Source organism: Archocentrus centrarchus, chromosome 15, assembly GCF_007364275.1.
Source record: "Archocentrus centrarchus isolate MPI-CPG fArcCen1 chromosome 15, fArcCen1, whole genome shotgun sequence".
Classification (NCBI taxonomy): Eukaryota; Metazoa; Chordata; class Actinopteri; order Cichliformes; family Cichlidae; genus Archocentrus; species Archocentrus centrarchus.
Genome location: NC_044360.1, coordinates 16,756,585 through 16,771,912, shown reverse-complemented (window position 1 = coordinate 16,771,912; position 15,328 = coordinate 16,756,585).

Here is a 15,328-nt window from a genome sequence, read left to right as displayed (position 1 = left end):
AGTATGAAATAATACCCTGGGATTATTATTATTATTATTTATGAGATTATTGAAATAAAAGGATCTAGCCTCTTTCACTGCCTCATTAGGAGAGTGAAGGAGCTCTTTGAAGTATTCACAATGGACAAATAAACCTGTGGATTTCCACAGTCGTTCTGCTTTTCGATTAATCATTCATCCGCATCACTGCTCAACTATCTGAAATCAGGTTAGCACCCAGTTTTCTACATTTAATGGAAAACTTACGAGAAGGTGCGAGAAAAAAAAATCATGTCTCCAAAATCACTAAGACGCCTTTTCTAATATAAATTGTGCCTGTAACACATTTTCCGCTAATTTTAAGTAACCAAATTACCATGTTGATGTAGATGTAGTTGATGTAATTTTCCTTATGCACTGATTGCTGTTACAGGGGAGATGTTAGCTACACCCTTTCGATTTGTCATTTCATTTCTTGTGATGAAAATTAACAGCAAAAAATAAACCACTACAACTTCTACTTGTGGTTATATTTTATGTCACATGTATCTACAGGTATCTACGCTATCATGGTTAAAATGCACTTAAATGAAAGAAGTGAAGACAAGAAACCTCACAATTTTCATTTTATCAAGGAAAACTTTATTTGTGATGTTCTTTATAACATTCCAGCTTCAACAGCCTCAACCTGTGTTGCTGATGTCCACCCAGCTCTCCTGCCAGAGGAGAAAGATATTCAGGAGTCCTGTCACTGCTGAACTCCAGCTAACCTCTCTCCTCTGCGAACAACATACCAATTTATTTTCTGTTCCAATGCCAAGTACATAACCCCCACCTCTCCTGCTCATCTGCCTTCAGACTTTCAAGCACCTCTGTTTCTTTTCAACTGCCCAATACCACTCCTTACAACTGCCCACCATCATCTCCTGTTGTATCACCACAGTAGGCCTATAGAAATACCACATTTACCTTTTTTCAACCCCTTTGTCCTTTAAATCATCGCCATGGTTCAGTTCAGCTTCAGGCTTTGGTAATCTGCAATGCTAATATGATTTCCAGCTGAAATGAAACGTGCAAATGTGCTGTAGCCTCTCCTTATCCCCAGTGGGTTCCCATTCAAATCCACTTCATTTGACTGGAGTGGGTGGAGGTGTTTTTTTATTATTATTATTTTTCTTTTTTGAACTGCGGAGGATTAAAGTGGGCATTTTTCTAGGCTTGATGTTTGTAGGTGGAGTATCTCTTATATTTCCAGCATCCCAAAATCCCTGTTAGTTTATTGTCTTCTACAGTATGCAAAGAATCTGTGTGTGTGTGTGTGTGTGTGTGTGTGTGTGTGTGTGTGTGTGTGTGTGTGTGTGTGTGTGTGTGTGTGTGTGTGTGTGTGTGTGTGTGTGTGTGTGTCGCTGCAGCAGTATGTTTGTGCAGATCTCTGTGTGCCCAAAAGTGTTTTCTAAAAAAAGTCCTTGCCCTCGGCAGGCAGTGAGGTTTGTACACGACAAGACTGTTTATTTCATAATCAGAGGGAGGCGTTTGCTGCCTGTGCAAAGACAGAAAGCAAAAGTCCTGCTCATGCTATTGTTCTCATGTTTTGGAAAAAAATGTTTTCAGTATGCTTATAGGGATTGTGGTGGGTCCACCACATCCTTGTTTGTGTCATTGTTGCCATAAAAATGTGATTTAAATATTCATGTCTCCCAGCGGATTTTTGATTGGTCAAGACTGCAGCAATGCTCATCCTCGCTTTTAAGAGCATCACATATTGTTTTTCAAGTGTCTTTAAAGATGCTCATTGAAATTAATATTGAAGTGCTCGGATGGTCTCCAGAGGATAAATACTAGAGGATAAGTTTTCTTGTAGCTCCACCAAAAGAAGGGCCTATGGTTTCAATTTTTTTTTTTTTTTGAATGGACTTTTGTGGCAGTGACTACATACATAGCTTAAGTATAATTAGCTTCCATAAAGCACAGGGCTGTTATTTTCTGGCCTTTGAAAAAGGAAATCATCTATTAAGGATGGGGAGGAGAGGCACAAGCCAGTGCAAATGGACTGGTACTTATACAGCCCCTTTCTACTCTGAGCACTCAATACACTCAGCTGCAAGTCTCATTCACCCATTCACACACACACACACACACACACTCACTCTCCAGTGGATACATCGAGGGAACTTGGGGTTCAGTATCTTGCCCAAAGATACTGGGGGAGTCAGGAATCAAACCACCAACCAATATCGTAGATGACCACCCGGCCTTAAAGAGGAGCATTGCATCTAGGAGGGCATCCGGAGAAAAATTATTGCCTGGTCAATATGTGTAAACTGTAACAATTCCAATAATAGCATTAAAGTGAAACCTTTGAGTCATATAGTGAAAATCTGATAGCCCTAATCAACACATAGAATAGTGCTGATAGATGGTTTTTCCTTGAACAGAGTGACCTGGAGTGAAGTCAGACTCCCACCTTGAATTATTGTTTTGATCTTCCCCTGCTGGCAGTAGCTTAAGTTTAGCATCCCAGGTACAAGCATGAATGTAGACTCTAAAATCTTCAGTCTTGTTAAGACCAACTGTCTGTTTAAGTGGGCATTAAGCTCTTTCAAACAATGATTAAGCAGTGCAGATGCTAATGCTGCAGTGAGCAGAAATGTGGACAAGGCGGGGGGAAAAAACAGGAACAACAGACATTCACAGTTGAATATAAATGCTTAATATGGCTCCAAACTCAGTAATAAATTTGACTTGATACAGAATTTGAACCCCAGTCTCCCAGGTGAAATGACTGCTCTCAAATCACCTGTGATTGGCCAACATCACCTATGAAGCAGTGCACTAGTTCACTTCTTTCTTAGACCACATGAACTGCAGCGTGCTTAAAAAGTTATTATGGGTCTTTTTTTTTATTTGTTTGTTTATTTATTTACATCTACCCCAACTTTAAGTTTCTACACAAACAGTCAAAAATCTGTGTTTTCTTCTAATTGTTCTGCAGCTGTAGGTGTCCTGCAGTGTGCGTGCTGTGTGACTCAAGCATACATGTGCCTCTGCAGCCCCTCTTATACTCTTATACTGTGAACACAGGCATGGGGCACCCAGAGGGGGAGGGGGCTCTGACAAACGACTGTACTGACACAATTTGGTGAAACTGCTTTATAAAACAGATTAATGGAGAACTCCTTGCTGCCATGCCACAGCAGAAATACTACACTGCAGGTCTTTGTTTCCACTATGCTTTGGTCTATCTGTAGTTGTCTGTGTGAAGCCTGGATCATATGACTCACATGCTCTGTCCCCTCAGGGTCTTCATCCACTGCCAGACACCTGACCAAAATTCGACCCTCAGCTGCAACATGATTCCAAGATATCAAAGCGCTCCCAGCAGCGCTTCTAAAATTATTCGCATGAACCTGACTACATTCCTCACGAGCATTTCTGTTTGCTTCTGTTTCAACATAAAGTGCCGTTAACTTGTCCAACCTTTGAGTTTAATGACTCATGAATTGTTTATGGCTCATTTGCCAAGTGTATGAATTTTAGCTGCTCAATAAGAAATGAAGCTCAAAGTGCATCCAGGATGAATCTGCCAAACAAAAACAGCAACAGCGTGGGAATTTGAATAATGCCATTATCTTTGTCTTGGCCGTTAAAAAATTCATCAAGACCTATGACATCTCTGTCATGTTCCCAATTAGAGCTCTCCTGCACGGCTGGCACTCTGCTGAGGTTTATTTACATATTTCTATAATGGTCAAATCAGGAGAGTGCAGCATAGCATGAAACACTTTATTCCCTCAGATTCCTGCTCTGGTCTGTGTCTGCAAGCTCATCCAATATTGAACTCTTTGTCTACAAGCTGAATCAGTGTGGCTGGGAAGCAGAGAACTGGGGCAGAAAACAGATTCATCTCTGTTTTGATACCGCTGTCTGTTCAGAGCCTCTCATCTCTTTGTTGTCAAGGTTGGTATTGTAAACCAGTGTGACAGCTCAGTTTCTGTTTAATTCTGTGCTCCAGTGAGGGTCTTGGCAAGGAAAACTCACTCAGACCACACTCTGAAGATGATAATTTAATACTATTATTCTACTATTCTACTATGCTCATTAGGAGCACGTCTGTGCAAAGAAAAAAAAAATCCCACATAGATAATTTATTCACTCACCAGCAACCACTTTGATGTTCATTTTATTCACCATCCTGATGCACTTTCATGCATTTTAATTGCTGTCCCATATGCTTATTCATCTCCCTCTGCACTGGCACTGTAACTGAACTCTGACCTCAGCAAAACCCCTGTATATGGTAAAGATATCATTGTGACAAATACACATTAAATATTTACCATCAATCAAGAATGACAGTTTGAAATCAAGGAAAAGCTTTTTTTTTTTTTTATTTGTGTGCGATGAATTTATGTATGCCTGCATGCCCGCATGTTATTTTCATTGTTCAAGTCTGTGTCCTATAAAATAAATAACTGTTATATCCTGAAACAAAGCTTAGTTTACAAAAGCAACATTATTTCTAGCTCAAAATGTAGGTCTAGTTTAATATGTATTTTTAAGAAATGTTTTTTTAAATAAACAAATGAAGCAGAAAATTCAACTTCAAAGCAGCAGACTAATAATGAAATGTCACATCTCTCCTTATTAACAAAATCCATTTTCAAAATCTATTAAAAAAATTATTGCTGGAGTACCTTGAATGGCTGAAGACCTGTTTTGCAGTTCGGTGTTGCATTTTTCTGGATGACTAACTATAAATGATGTGAACTAATGCTGAAGTTCAAGGGCAGCACAGAGTACAGAGTACAGCACAGAGTGGTCTGGAAACAGAAGAGGTCAGGGCTCGCTGTCATTCTTGTGCATTAGAATCAACATATGTGGATTTCTTTCAAATCTAACTCTATTTTCTTTGTGAACAACAACATCTATAGACCAAGATGCAACATAGGTGTGATTTAAACAGTGGTTTAAATGCCACAATCTAAGACTGAGAGATGGTGCATAACTTGGACTGCAATAAAGCAGCGTTCTACTCCCAGAGAGTGCAGAGCATTGCAGATCAACGAGCTAACGTTTTCATTTTTAATGTAATGCTCCATCAGAATTCCTCCCTTTTCTGCATTTCCTTGTGATGTGAACACACTGTAGACACTAATCACAGCAGAGCAGATTTCCACTCAGCAAGATTAAAGCTAACTACCTCCAGTAGCCAACACTTCTTCTCAGCCTCAACCACTAAATTCAGGATTTTTTTTTTCCCCACTGAGCTAAAAATGGGATGCCAAGAGCAATCCTCCCTGGATTATTTAAACAGCCACTTCAAAGGAGAGCAATTATAATCCTGCATTATTGATATGGGAAAACGAGTGCGTAAATGTCATAGTAACTAGAAAAGGAAGTGCCACAGATATGCAAGGACATGCAGAACGTGAGCACATACAAAGTGCTTTTAGGTTTGAGGTTTAAATTCTTTCATATAAAAAAATTATATTGCAGGTTGAGTAAAGTTAATTTTACCCTCTGTTCAAATACACGAGACACGCTTGCATAAACATACAGAGCCAAACACCTTCACTTGCAATATGTTAAAGAGGAATGTAAATATTTGAGTCTCACAAAACAGCATCCTAATCTCAAATGCAAAATGTATTCTCCTCCCACACTTTTGCATGCGTTGTGTCTTTATAGACACATACAGTAACACTGAATTGTATACAATTGTATACAGGGTCCATAGCTGAGGAACGCATAACAAATAACAGACACAGAAAATAACTGACCCAACTTTTCCTGATGGTGTCTTCATAAATGTCACTGGTATCATGAGTACTCAAACACAAGCATAGATGCGTGCACCCACAATGATGTGCACACATGCTTGCTGCAGAAATGAGCTCATACACAATAGTTGTAGTTAGTAATGAAATAATGTGCTCACACAGTAACCATTCTGACCCAGATTAGCGCATGCATGCATGTGTCCGTGTTAGTAGTTAGTAGTAAGAGTGCAAGTGAATTATGCTGCACGTGTCCCAGAAAACAGAGTGCAGATGGTTATTTTAGTCAGACAAAGGCTCCAGGCCGCACGCTGTCATGTTGTGTAAATCTGGTGGCAGGAAAATGGTCCATACCTCCAGGTTAATGATGAGATAACTGCACATTTGGGGAACTGATGAATGAGAAGAGTGGAGAAGAAAGCTAAAATGATGTAACAGTCAGCCGAGCAGTTGTGATTTTAGATTCTGCGAGCCTTGCAATAAGTTTCTGTTCATTGCCATCAGCACTTCATGAATAATTACATTTTTTGCCTCAGTGACCTTGGTGGATTCAAAGTTTACTGACCTTTAAAATGTCTGAGTAAGAACCGAAAGCATTTGTCTTCAGACTTTTATAGGATGTGTGCCTGTTCACAAAACTGGATGTGTTGATGGCTGATGATGCATTGATGGCGGGTGACTTATTGCTTTCTTGCCACTACGGTGAGGGTCAAGGACTTTGCTGCAGGAGCACTTTACTCTTAAATTAGCAACACACATTTACACAATGTGTGTGAGCATTGTTTGCAGGTCTACTGACTGAAAAAAAAAATCACATAATATATTGTGACTATTTCTCCATGAGAACAGATGTGGGTCTGTGTGAAAAACAGAATGTGGCATTTTAGTTTCGAACAGCAGCTGTGGAAATATTTGTGTCGGCCGAGGTGATCAAAACAGTGTGACAGTTCCCAGACACTCTGGAGATGTGCATGAACACACACAGACATCCATCTATAGTGTCTTCCCATATGCTACAGTATGTCAGAATGGGAGCCATAAATGTTGTTGCAGATCCTTGAACTCTGAGGAGTACCTTGTGAGTCATGCACAGTTTCTTTGTCACAGTAAAAGGATGAGCAGTGTGTGTGTGTGTGTGTGTGTTTATAGGGAATGGAGATGGTATTTCAAGTCTACATTCAAGCACAATCCCTTCTCTTGAATATGAAATGGAATACATATTTCAAGGAAACTGAGATAATCTGAGACATTTTTTGGTCCAAATATTTCTACTCAACACTACTTAAAGTGAAGATATATGCTTTATTGTAGGCTTGTATAATTTAGAGCACATTTAGATCAGAAATTCATAATGTTCTGTGAATTTAATATAAAAATAAAGACAATATCTTGGAAATGATGTCGCCTCTGGATTTCTTACTGCCACCGGGTGTATATTCTTAAAGTCCAGCCTAGTCATTCCCAATTCTGCCATTTTTATCCAGTTTGCTGGTATTGCTTGTTGGTCTGATGATGCAAACTCATAGGCTAGAATGCAGCATTTGGGCAAAGAGGCTGTGAAACTTGTCTGTCAGAGTCATTTGTGTGTTTCAGATCTCTTTCCATTTCCTTGGGAAACACAGCTTTGCTCTGAGTGACTGCTCTGTAGCTTATTGCAGTCAATACTGACCTCTGGCAACTGTCCTGTTCACCCTCTCTCCACTTATTGTGTAGCACGTTCCAGCTGATGTGCTCCCTTACATGGTTTTGCATTTGTAGTTGTACAAAAGGTTCAAATTTTGATAAAGAAAGCCACAACTTTCTCTAAAAGAATAAAACAATCACTTTATATATGTTGTTCTTGCAGCTGATATATTTATAGTTAAGTATGTTCAAAAGGCAATAAATCATTAGCGAATGACCCATCTGAATAATGGGACACTTGAACAATGGTGTAAAACCCCCACCTGTAGTGACCCATTTCGCACTGTAGGTCAAACATTTTGAGAAAAAAAAATCCTTGACTTCATTTTAAGCTGTAGAAATTTTAAGTATGATGCTATCGATGCTGAACATCTGTGAAAACCTTGTCAGGCTAAATCCACTCCTGGGGTATGTTTTGTTCTGCAGTTGCAGCTAAACGCTTCAGAAGCAAAAGCTGTAAATCACATGGTAAGTAAACCGAGTCAAGGGTCATAAATAGGTGACACCAGCAACTATTATTTTTTTGGAAGGAGACAATTAGCAGTCTCGGTTCATATTGCCCCATGGATCATCTTATATCAGTCTCCCCTAAAGTAATGTTTTTTATTATTAGGGGCCAAGCAGTGAGGCTGCAGGCACCCATAGCGATTCTAGGTTTTCTTATTATATCATCATCAGTTTTTTTTCCCTCTCTAATGGGAGTCTATGGCAGCCCCCAGAACCATGTGGTCAACAGTTGTGAAATTTGGTCCATTTCCTCAGGACAGTCTCGTTATCATTTTTACCAAGTTGTGTGCCACTACCGTGAGCACTCTACCGCCACCACTGGGGCAAAGTTAGACTTGCATTTGCGACCATAACTTGCGACCATAACTTGCGACCCTTGTGGTCGATTTTGGAAATCGAGATTCCATTGGAATTCTTGGATCTAGCCAAGTTCAAGGCACCCTATGATGTCACTTTTTCACCATATTGGATTTCATGGAAATCCTTTGAAAGTTTCCACAGTTCACAAAGTCTGCCCAGTTTTCACCAAAATTGACTCAAATCAACTTCAGGTCAAGCCTCACAGAAGTTATTGGATGGATCTTTGATTTGCTTGTCAGAGCCAATCAAAATCGCCAAACAGGAGCTGAGCTCATATCTCGGCAATGCTTTGGCTTATCAAGATCAAACTTTGCATTAGGCTTTTGGACCCCTCCCCGAGGATGCACAAGGAATTTGGTGTCATTAAACCTTTGAGGGAGTGCTGCAATTAACAAAAATGTGTTTTACCATGCAACTTGCTGGCAGATTTAACACTTCTTCCTTGCTATTCTCACAACTTGTTTCCTGTGCCTGGTGCCTGTAATGTTGTAATTTTGACAAAAAATGTGAAGGCAATTTGGTGGGCTATGGTGGTAAGTTTTGCCCACTTTCTCTGACCAGATGAATGAAAGAGGTAGCTGAGTGAGGCTAGCAACCTGCAGGTAGGGAAACAACAGATGCGTTGGGCTGTGCCTGAGGTTAACTGGGTAGCAAAAATTAAACTTTCAAGCTTGTAGCTATGAATAAAACTTGTTTCTATTTAATTTGTCAGTTGTTCTATTTTGTGGATTTGTTGTGATTGATGGATTGTTATACAATCTCTCTGCAGTCTCTTGGGTGCTTTTTTGCTGCCCTGATGTCACTTTTGTAGCTGATGCGAGAGTTCCACTCTGTCCTCATGTTTAAACTGACTGTAAATCTACATTTTAACAGTTATATTGCAGGGCTGGGACTCCCTTGGACCCCCAGATGGATTTGGACTCCTGAAACAGGAAGTTGACTTTAATTAGTTGCATGTATTCTGTCTGTGTCAGTGAATTAACAGCTAGTAAACTGAAACACATTGCTGTGAAGAGTTTTAAGGTTTAAGTGGGGTGGAGAGAGTGAGGTATAGCTTTTATACCAGGAGGTAAGAGGTACATGGGTGAAATAGGGAAAAGGCCAGAGGATGGAGGGATGGTACAGAAGGAGAGAGAAGAGGGTACACTGCACTAATGTGGGGAGATAGGACTAGTCAAGGGAGCATCTGCTTTTAGAGTCTATTAGCCCTCCATTCAGCCTTCTCTTTTCTACAACATCTCTTTCCCAGAACCTTTTTTTTCCTGTTTGTGTCCACACCACAGTGAGCTCTAAACAGCCCTATTTTCACCACCAGAAAGCAAAGACCAGGAGTTTCTCCCACAGGAGTTGGATAACAGCGAGTGGAGACAGTGAGTCTGCAGTTGTATTTCGATATTTTAGGGTCACTCTGGGCTGTTCTATTCAATAACAGGAGGCTATAAAAATATTGAATTGTTATTAGAGTCAAGGCCTAAGAAATAATTCAAAGCATGTGCCTATGTATGTGTGTGAACTGTTATTACGTAAGAGATTAGTGTTTGCAAAGGAAGGAGTTGGGCGGTTTGGATGGGGAAACAAGGATTGGAAAGAAATGAGGGGAGGTTTTAGTCATCTGTCCTCATTCATTTCTCATTTTCATCCAGTAGAAAGGAAATCTGGGAATAATTAAAGGTCGATCAGCCTCAATCACTGAATGTCATTCAATAATTTGAGGATTATTTAATAGCTGTTGGAATCCAGCCCCTTCCTTTCTGCTTTGTTTAAAAAAAATAATAAAAATCTGCCTTCATGTGGAATTCTGGATGTTTCCTCTAATTCCTCCAAAGGAGAAGAATTTGCTGAAAGCATGCTTGTCACGCTCCTCCCATGTCCTCCGCTGAACCCTGCAACTATTTTCCTCTACTGAATTCTCCAAATGGCTCCTCTAGATGACTGCATCATTTCATCTTCATATGGCGTTTCATATTTCATGCAGCAATCACAAGAGAAGGAATGGGAATGTACAAAGAAGATACTCATGTTTTTACTGGAGCCTCAGGGTTGACCCTGGGCTCATAACAGACACTACTGCAACACCATTTAAACACAGCCCTAATCAGAGAGAAAGGAAAGAAGAGAGTGGTGCTGTAAAGTATAGAAAGACATTAATATCCTCGCTGTCTGACCTTCACTTTCAGAGCAACAAACAGTAAAGCATAGCAAGCAGCATCAAGCTGAGTCTTTCAGAACTGACTTTTGGAGGAACATCCTAACATTATTTGGCACGTTCAGGTTCTCTGCTGGTTTGCACCTTTCTCTACATTCTTCCTATTTCTTTGTAGTGTGAGCAATTTAATGTGAGACCTCCCCACAGATCTCGGTGATTAAAGTTGATGGCTTTTCGCTCCCTCATAAAAATAGATGGATCTCTAGTGAAGCACGGGGCTTGTTCCCATTAGCCAGTTGACTAACTGCATCGTCAGTTATTCAACCAAGTACTGAGATGGTGATGAGATGGACACAACTGCTGCAATGCAGATCCCACAGGAACATGCAGTCACTGAGCCTAAAGTGAAGGTAACAGGTGGATTCACCAATACTGGTAGACCCCCACTTCTTCAAGAGTTTTTAGATCACTCAAGAGAGGGGCAAAAATTTTCCGCATATCCAAATTGCCATACATCATTTGAATTGCATAAAAGAGCCAGTTGAGTAGAGTTTAGGGCTGAGCTGCACTTTTCTGGCAGATTAGCCACCTTAGATCAGGGGTGTCCAAACTACGGTACAGGAGGACATCCACAAACAAAAGTAATTTTAGATGGCATATGATTGCCTTTATTATCATCATATCTCCTTAGTCTGTGTTCTCAAGGGTGAAGAAACAGGTTGGGGGTGATAAGGGAAAGGGAGAGAGAGTAAAGGAAAGAGAGAAGGGTAGGGAAGGGATAGAGAAGAGGAAAGAGATAGAGAGGAGAAAATAAAATAAAATAAAATTAAAATAATAAAATAATAAAAAAAAAAAAAAGAAGAAAGAAACCCACAACAATCCCCCGTGAGCAAGCACTAGGTGACAGCAGGGAGGAAAAACTCCCTTTAAAGAGGAAGAAACCTCCGGCAGAAACAGGCTTAGGGAGGGGCAGCTATCTGCTGAGACCGGTTTAGTCATCTGTTTTGCAGATGACTAATACTTTCTGCATTCTGCTCCTCAAGTTTCTTGCACCTTTTCTCAAATTCTTCAGTACTTTTGTGCTTTTCTTCAAGTGTTTCTTCCAGTTCTTTATATTTATTTTCCTGTATTTTCAGTGACTCGTGCATGTCTTTATTGCGCTGCTGTACTTGGCCATGTATATCTTGTAATTCCTGACTTCTCCTCTGCACTTCTTGAAGTGTACTCTGTATGTCTTTATGCATTTTCTCCTGTTGTCACTTCTCCATGTGCATTTCAGTCATTCTGTACTGGACATTCTTATAGAGATCTTGCAGTTTTGTATTTTTTCTCACCATATCTTGGATCCTGCCCTGCATCTCTGCACACATTTTCTCCAAATCTTCCTTGTAGTCCTCCATTTTTTTTGCTTTTGTCTGTGAGTTTGTTACAAAATACTCACAGGTCTCTGTTTCTCTTTTTAAAGTCTTGGAGAACATCTTGCAACTCTTTCTGCGATTCATCCGGTTGTGCATTTCTTTGCTGGGCTTTATCAAGCATTCCTTGTAAGCTTTCATTTTTTTTCTCCATGTCTTCCAGCTTGACCTGCACTACCATGTGCATCATTTCCATGTCTTTAAATTTTGATGTGACTTCTCTGTGTTTAATTTTCAATTCTTTATTCTCTTTCAGCTTGGCTTGGCTTCCAACTTTGTCCATATCTTATCCTATTTTTCCTTCTCTTTAAGCATGTCTGTATTTCTTTTCAGGGCTTTATTAAATATTATTTGTAAGCCTTCATTTTTTTCTCCATGTCTTGGAGCTTGGATTCCCACTCTGTGCGTATCACATCCTGTTCCTTTTCTTTAAGCATGTCTGTATTTCTCTGCAGTGCTTCATTAAACATTACTTAAAGCCCTTGATTTTTTTTCTCCGCGACTTGGCACTTGCAGCACATATCATTGAATATAGCATTGTAATGTTGTGTCAAGTATGCACTGTGGTGCTGTGCTTGATGAACCATTAATTGCCAGTAATGTTCATTTGAGATCTGCACATTGGGCTGGTACTGCATATTTTGAACTTCTTGGTCTTGTGTGTTCATTAGAAGTTCATTGCAGATTTTTCCTGGTGGCTCATTTTGGGCCTCCATCTCTCTGTTTGTCTCCTCCAGGTGACTTTTCTCCTCCTGCATACTGTGATCAGATGCACTTCTGAGGGATTCAGTGTCAAGTGGGACTTCTGGCTGATCACCGCAGTCAAGGAGGTCGGCGTCAGTGTCAAGTCGGATTTCTGGCTGATCACCCCATTCAAGGGAGATTTCTGGCTGATATCTTGATAAAACGAGCTGATATTTGAGGTTTACATGTTTACATTCTTGCCTAAAACATCTTAAAAGTTTATTTTGTGTGTCACAGAAACTGTCATATTTCAAACTTTTTGGCCGCTGTTCTCCGCCATTGTGTGTATGTGTTTTGATGCACAATGAATAATGGGATATGGTAGACCACGAAGGATACACCGGACCCATCCTTCAAATTCGGGGAAAAGAAGGACACATTCGTCGACCGCATTTGGAGGAGCCTTCAAATTTGCCTTCGTCGCCTCGCTATGATGTAATAGGCCTACAAATGCGGCCTTCGAAGGATGCAGCCCCTGAATTTGGACAAGTATGGTGAGCTCAGGTGGAGTGAAAGGAAATGTTTTCCTATCGTCTAAAACAGCAGCGCTTTTTCCTGTAACCACCATTAAATCTTTACTTGGAAACAGTTGGAGGTCCTTCATCAACCACCTGATCAGAGAACTTTGTAGCTGCTCCATCCACCACTGTTTGTTTCACACATGCAAAAAAACCGCAGTATGGAATTTAAAATATAAAGATGAATTGTTAATACGAAAAAAGTATTTCTTTTCCGATTACGCGATTAATCAATGGAATAATGGATAGAATACTTGATTACTAAAATAATTGATAGTTGAAGCCCTATTCAGGATCATAATAATAATTCAAATGTGTCCCGGAAAACAGGGAAAATTTATTTTTATTAGAAAAATATAATTTAAACTGTATTTTTTTAATATTTAGTTGTTAATTCTTTTACTTGCTATTTTTTTTTTTTTTTTTTTTGAAGGGAGGCTCCATGATAGAGCCAAAAAGATTCCTAATCAGAGAAAGGCTGCATGAAAATGTATTCCCTCTTTAAAGCCCAACATATAAAATAGCCTGAAAAGCCACCCTTGCCTCCCGGAGCAGTTTTTCTTGTTTATGTTCTTACAGTTTTCTGGAAGTATGGAGGGTTTTCCGTAAGCAGCTGGCACACATTCTCCAGCAACTCTTAGAGGGGAAAACCCTGATAAAGAGCAGCAGACGCCATCTGGGGGTGCCCACTTCTTCTTCCAAGTCGTCCTTTTTCTTCCCGGTCCTATGGACCCCCCCCCCCCCCCCCCCCCCCCCAACACACACACACACACACACACACACACACACACACACACATACACACAAAGTCATTAATTGCTCCCTGCTGACTGGGCACCTGGTAGTGTTGTTTCTGATAATCAATCACCAGAGCAGTAACACCCACCCACATTTATTCATCATTTTATGCCGCAGTTTTGTGTGCTTTTGTCTGTGTGCTGCTGTGTTGTGCACGCGTGCGTGCGTGAAACTGGGTCAAACCCTTCTGTTGCCTCTCAGACAGTCCACTGAGACATTAATCCAGAATTGAAGCTGGATCCTCTAACTCAATTAAACATCTGTGTCTTATAGGACACACAAACACACACATATATGCACCTAAATTAACATTACCATCGCCCCAGCTTATCCTTTCATGTTCACTTTAGATGACTTAGAATAATTCCTTGAAGATACTGTACCCATAACCATGACCATTTTCATGGTAAATTTGAGTAATTTATGCATGTATTTATGCTTTTTGTCCCCAAATCAGAGGCAGGCCCCCATATGTAACTGTGTAGACAGACCTATGTCCTCGTAACATAATTTATATAGTATGTACACTCACCTGCACACACAGAGTCAGTGAGTCTATTTCAACTCATTGCTTATACTGTGGCCCTTAACCATATTATATGGCTTTCATCAGCAGACTATAGATGTTGTGATCTTTCATTATTTTTAAGGTTTCTCACTTTTGACAACAATTGAATATCACCAGTGAATTCTTAATGTTACATTTGAAATACCGGTACAACAGAATTCATAGTGCTGCACTGACTTTATCTCAACTAAATTCCCATTTTTTATTCCATCAGTTAAAAAGAAAATTGGCCTTGTCAAAAAATTAAAGCAACACTTTTAATCAGAGTATAGCATTCGGTCAGTTATGCTACTGGGATATTGATCTGGTCAGTTAAGTAGCAGAGGGGGTTGTTGACCATTTTCAGCTGCTTTGGTGTTAATGAAATTAACAGCAAGTGCACTAGAAGGTCAACAATGAGACAACCCCTAGAACAGGAATGCTTTTACAGGTGGAGGTCACTGACATTTTTTCCCTCCTCATCTTTTCTTTCTATTTTTTCACTACTTAGGGTCAGTGTCACTACTGGTAGCATGGGGCAATACCTGGATCCTACAGAGGTTGCACAGGTAGTCCAACTCCTCAATGATGGCACATCAATACATACCATTACCAGAAGGTTTGCTGCACAGTCTCAAGATCATTGAGGCGATTCCAGGAGACAGACAGTTACTCTAGGAGAGCTGGACAGGGCTGTAGAAGGCCCTTAACCCATCAGCAGGACCGGTATCAGCTCCTTTGTGCAAGGAGGAACGGTATGAGCACTGCCATAGCCCTACAAAATAACCTCTAACAGGTCACTGGTATGAATGTCTCTGACCAAACAATCCGAAACAGACTTCTTGAGGGTGGCC